Source organism: Musca autumnalis, unplaced genomic scaffold (genome assembly GCF_047663935.1).
Source record: "Musca autumnalis isolate F117 unplaced genomic scaffold, ASM4766393v1 scaffold_3, whole genome shotgun sequence".
Classification (NCBI taxonomy): Eukaryota; Metazoa; Arthropoda; class Insecta; order Diptera; family Muscidae; genus Musca; species Musca autumnalis.
Genome location: NW_027411866.1, coordinates 261,467,371 through 261,474,112, shown reverse-complemented (window position 1 = coordinate 261,474,112; position 6,742 = coordinate 261,467,371).

Below are 6,742 nucleotides of genomic sequence, written 5' to 3'. Positions count from 1 at the left end.
CGAATTTGTCTATGAATTTATATGCGTACACTGAAAAAATGAATGAAGATACTGAATACGAATTTTTATTTGCCTAAAATTTTTACGGCAAATTAGAGTGTTTGGTTTGTCAACGCACTTTGGTTTGTCACGAACTTGATTTGCAACAAATTATAACATCAACAGTCACATTTGGTCAAAATAAAATAATTATTCTACTCTATATTTTGAAATATAAAATAAAAAAAAAACTGTTACGATATTTCTCACAGTATACAGAGAGACAAAGGAAAATTGAAATTTGTGTATTTCAAAACCAACACAATTACAAAATGTGTTTGTATGTGTCTGAGCAGGCCTGGTGTAGAAGTATTAGCTGTGTTCCTTTACTTAAGGGGTGTTTACACTATCTATGAATGTCAAATTTGCTACCTGTGAATGCTGTACACATGGTGTGACCACTATGAAAATTTCCATCCATCAAAATGATGAGGCAACTCATATGTAAATTTTTCATTTAGGGAGCGCTCTAATCGGCCATGTATTTTCGTATGCAGTTGAGAAATTAATTGTTAGAAGAAAACAATTTTACTAAAAAATTAAGGAAACAGGTAAAGAAAACGAAAATGTGAGTGCGATTATAGTTTTTAACAATATACATTGTGTTATTTGCGTGATTTACTAGGCGTTTACACCAGACAGTTTGTCTTCAAATACAACTCTGATTTACTAACACAGGCATACATTTGACATTCTTGTGAAAAATAAGTGAGATGATAATTCAAATGTGCTGAAAACAAAAGAATATGTACAAAACAAAATATGTAAACGGGAAACAAAAAGAAATCGGTGATTTTCATTCATAATTTTACAACTGTTTTCGCAGTTGTCTGGACGCCTACGTCACACAGGCAAGTTGTGGGATTTTTACAATCAATACATGAAGTCAACTGTCCTGTCATTTTTAAACGCAGGGTAATATTTTGTGTTCATATGAAATTGTATGCTAGTGTGAACGCAAAAACTAAAAGTGGTATGGACTTTGACAAACATAAAGGATGTCGAATGGATAAAAGAAGTGACAGCTCATATGACATTGATATGTAGTGTAAACACCCCTTTACCTGAGGTTAACATTTTTACCATTTGTTACTATTTTTAACCTGCAAAGCGTTTCTTAACCCCGAAAAGTGGCAAAACTGGAAGCAATTTTTAAGAGAGTGAGAGAGGAGGTAGAGCACATATGCCTTTCTCTTCTACCACAGGCTGCCAGCAAAATTTCTGCAGGTAAAAAATGGCAGAACTGATTATTCGACATTTGTTTGACGATTATTTCACAGTGAAGAAAAAATTAACGAAAAACAGAAGAAAAAGTCGAACGCTCACAAAACTAAATTAAAAACTGTGAAATAAAAGACGAAAATTGATTTTTATGTTTCTTTTTGACATTACTGCCAGATCTATCATTTTTCCGTTCCTTTACTTTTCTGATAAAAATGTTCATGAGAGAACAATTTTGACACTTTTCTCTTTTACCACTCTTACCATTAAAAAAGTAAAGGAACAAAGCTATTGTTATGTGAACGTTGGTTTTTTTGTTTATTAAAGCTTACCGTACTAGAGTAATGCTAAGTTTACATTTACGAAATCCACTCGATTTCAACTGTCACTTCCATAGCTCAAACGTCAAATAAAATCTCATCTGGATTTCATTTGACGTTTAACCTATGGATTTGACAGTTGAAATCGAGTGAATTTCGTAAATGTAAACCAAGCATAATAGTACGTTTATGTATAACCGGATTTAACAAACCCACTGGGTTTCAAATGTCAACACCTTTCCGTATACTTCAAATAAATCCTCATTAAGAAGTTTCACCCTGCAAAAGGCTATAAAATAAACATGGCCTAATGCCCGTAATTTCTACGCGTAGTTAACTATGAGTTCATAGATATCTCCCGTGTAATAGTACGTTTATATATAACCGGATTTAACAAACCCACTGGGTTTTAAATGTCAATTCCATTCAAACAAATCCTCATAAAGAAGGTTAACCCTGCAAAAGGCTATAATATAAACATGGCCTAAGAAAATTTGTTTAATAGTTGTGTCTTTTTACTTTTTCAGTAATAATTATTCAGTATCTTCTTTTTAGAGAGTAAAACGCCGTACACATTAGAGCCTTTTTGCCGGGTTAACCTTCTTTGTGAGGATTTATTTGATATATAACCAATGGAATTGACATTTGAAACCCAGTGGGTTTGTTAAATCCGGTTATATATAAGCGTACTATAAGGTAGATATTACTCTTTGATACGAACATTTAGTAAACTTTAGCAAGATTACAGTTGATAATCAAAACAAAAATGAAAGAAAATGGAAGAAAAAACTACCTCTAAAGCAATGAAAAAGTTCTTCAATTTTAAGCAAAATAAATAAAAAATTATTAATATACTAATAAAATAATCAATAAATATAGCTGAATCGTAATATTTATAGTATTTTTCCACAAAAATAAGGTAAACATTAAACAGCTGACCATAAGCAGATGATTAAAAAACAGCTGATCGAACTTTCTAACGAGAAATAAATAAAAAAATTAATACTAAAAATGATCTTCGTCTAAAATGGCAAAATTTTCAACTGTCAAAATTGTTCTCTCTTCGCTCTCTTTTATTGAACATTTGAGTAAAAAGACATGATTTAGGGACATTTCGTAATAATTATTACAAATTATCACGTAAAAAGACACACCTAATTTACTCATAGGTAACGTTACCGGGTCAAAAACGGCCGTGTTACTTACACCAATGATCACCAATGATTTTACCTGGTTGATCGTTGCCAATGTGTTAAAATTTGTAAAACGCTTCTATGTGGTAAAGATTTTGCGAAACCATGAATGAAAATCACAAATGTTACCACATGCTTTCAATAATAACACGCCTCGGTAAATGACACGTAGAAATTTCCAAACGCGTAGCTAAATACAACTAAAGGTGTGTTTACACTATCTATCAATAGGTCTGTACGATAACCCAAAAGTTTGTACAAATTTGCACAAACTTTTACAAAATGCTGTTCGATAACAAACTTGTTCAGTAAAAGAGAATTGAGAAGTCTTGCAAGTAGTTGCAAGAACTTGCAAAAACTTTTTAGTTGCAAAGTTATCGAACAGGCATAATGTCATATGAGATGCCAAATTTGCTACCTGTGAATGTTTTACACATAAGCTCTGTTCCAGAACTAAAAAGTTTTTACAATTTTCACACATTTTGCGTTCCCGTACAAAAAAATTATATGAAAATGGTTTACGACTTTTACAACTTTTACCACTTTATAAAGTACGGGAACAGACCAATAGTGTGACCACTATGAAAAATTTCATCTATCAAAATGATGTGGCAACTCATATGTAAATATTTCATTTAAGGGTTGTTTACACTATCTATCAATGTCATATGTACTGTCACTTCTTTTATCCATTCGACATCCATTATAGCTTTGTTCCCGTACTTTTTAATAGTAAAACTCGTAAAAGAGAGAAAGAGAGCAAAATTGTTGTCACACAAAAGTTTTTTCAAAAAGTTCGGGAACGCAAAAATGGAAAAAACGTCAAAAAAGCTGGAACAAATGTCAAAGTCGGCGTAACAGCCAATTAGACGCCGGCATTCATGTTACTATTTTTTACACGCTCAAATTTGTCGAGTAAAAAGTTTTTAAAGAGAGCGTCATTCAGCGCCATTTTTGTTTAAAGAGAAGTGAACATTTTACAACTTTTTTGTGTACCGGGACGGGTTTTCGTGTAAAATGTGTAAAAGTCGTAAAAATTGTAAAAACTTTTTAGTTCTGGAACACAGCTTATGTTTGTATGACCACAAAATATAAATCACGCAAAAAGGCTTTACCTAATTAATTGCGTGTGCGTTCGAAAAAACAAAAATAAAATACATGTATTTCAAATTGAAAGCAAAAACAAATACATGTATTTTGTTTTTTGAATGGACACGCAACACGCAATTAATTAGGTAAAGCCATTATGGCATTAAAACACATTTTATTTTGTTAAAAACTTGAATCGCACTAACATTTTCGTTTTTTACATATTTTCTTCATGTAATGTATATATGTCATGTATACAGACTTTCAGGCAGGTATTTGACTTTTGTTTCTCGAATTTTGACTGCATGCAGTCCGTTAAGCGTCGCGTTACAACAACTACATGAAAACTTCAAGAACAAACTTGGCATCATTTACACTTTTTTCATGTGGTTGTTGTTACTAAAGGGCTCGGCACATACGGAGCGTTGAGCGTCGCGTTACAACAACCACATGAAAACTTCAAGAACAAACTTGGTATCACTTACACATTTTTCATGTGGTTGTTGTTTTCAACGCGCAACGCGTCGCACAACGGACCGTATGTATTTGGCCCACAACGCGTGACGCGACGCACAACGGACCGTATGTGCCGCGACCTTCACTGCAATGAAAGAGAATAGAAAATTTGCTATTCTTTAAATGTATACTAATCGTTGAACCGTTTACTTTTCATTCATGTTTTGCAGTTTTTCTAAAAAAGACCTACATTTTTAAATAATTTATACCTTGTTTGTTTTGTTTTAGTTAAAGATTCAATCATGGTACAATAATTCTTAGGTAGGCCACAGCTAACAGCTGATTACAATTTTTTTTTTGTTATGGCTTAATCTGTCAAAACCGTGTTGACATGCAGAGTTGATATTTATTATTGATCAAAAAATTCAACTCTGTTTTGTTTTCATTTCAACATTTCGTTCTTCTTCTTCTTTGTATACTCATCCGTTATCATTAATCAAAACAATTTTGACGTTTTAAGCCATAGCGACAGGGTTGTATTTTTTTGGCGATTCTCATACCTGGCCTACCTATGAATTATTGTACCATGGATTCAATCATATGATTGGATTGATTGAATCTTCAACTAAAGCAAAACAAACCAAAAACAGCGAAGGCACCCGCAAAAGGGAATTTTTACATTCCAGCAACATATCACAGGTAACTGTGATACGGGAACAGACCAATAGTGTGACCACTATGAAAAATTTCATCTATCAAAATGATGTGGCAACTCATATGTAAATATTTCATTTAAGGGTTGTTTACACTATCTATCAATGTCATATGTACTGTCACTTCTTTTATCCATTCGACATCCATTATAGCTTTGTTCCCGTACTTTTTAATAGTAAAACTCGTAAAAGAGAGAAAGAGAGCAAAATTGTTGTCACACAAAAGTTTTTTCAAAAAGTTCGGGAACGCAAAAATGGAAAAAACGTCAAAAAAAGCTGGAACAAATGTCAAAGTCGGCGTAACAGCCAATTAGACGCCGGCATTCATGTTACTATTTTTTACACGCTCAAATTTGTCGAGTAAAAAGTTTTTAAAGAGAGCGTCATTCAGCGCCATTTTTGTTTAAAGAGAAGTGAACATTTTACAACTTTTTTGTGTACGGGGACGGGTTTTCGTGTAAAATGTGTAAAAGTCGTAAAAATTGTAAAAACTTTTTAGTTCTGGAACACAGCTTATGTTTGTATGACCACAAAATATAAATCACGCAAAAAGGCTTTACCTAATTAATTGCGTGTGCGTTCGAAAAAACAAAAATAAAATACAGCTTCGTTCCCGTACTTTTTAATAGTAAAACTCGTAAAAGAGAGAACTGTAAAACTGTTTTTCTCACACAAAAGTTTTTGGAAATAGTTCGGGAACGGAAAAATGGAAAATACGTCAAAAAAACTGGAACAAATGTCAAAGTCGGCGTACCAGCCAATCAGACGCCGGCAACCATGTTACTATTTTTTACACGCTCAAATTTGTCGAGTAAAAAGTTTTTAAAGAGAGCGCCATTCAGCGCCATTTTTGTTTAAAGAGAAGTGAACATTTTACAACTTTTTTGTGTACGGGAACGGTTTTTCGAGTAAAATGTGTAAAAGTCGTAAAAATTGTAAAAACTTTTTAGTTCTGGAACACAGCTTACATGTATTTCAAATTGAAAGCAAAAACAAATACATGTATTTTGTTTTTTGAATGGACACGCAACACGCAATTAATTAGGTAAAGCCATTATGGCATTAAAACACATTTTATTTTGTTAAAAACTTGAATCGCACTAACATTTTCGTTTTTTACATATTTTCTTCATGTAATGTATATATGTCATGTATACAGACTTTCAGGCAGGTATTTGACTTTTGTTTCTCGAATTTTGACTGCATGCAGTCCGTTAAGCGTCGCGTTACAACAACTACATGAAAACTTCAAGAACAAACTTGGCATCATTTACACTTTTTTCATGTGGTTGTTGTTACTAAAGGGCTCGGCACATACGGAGCGTTGAGCGTCGCGTTACAACAACCACATGAAAACTTCAAGAACAAACTTGGTATCACTTACACATTTTTCATGTGGTTGTTGTTTTCAACGCGCAACGCGTCGCACAACGGACCGTATGTATTTGGCCCACAACGCGTGACGCGACGCACAACGGACCGTATGTGCCGCGACCTTCACTGCAATGAAAGAGAATAGAAAATTTGCTATTCTTTGAATGTATACTAATCGTTGAACCGTTTACTTTTCATTCATGTTTTGCAGTTTTTCTAAAAAAGACCTACATTTTTAAATAATTTATACCTTGTTTGTTTTGTTTTAGTTAAAGATTCAATCATGGTACAATAATTCTTAGGTAGGCCACAGCTAACAGCTGATTACAATTTTTTT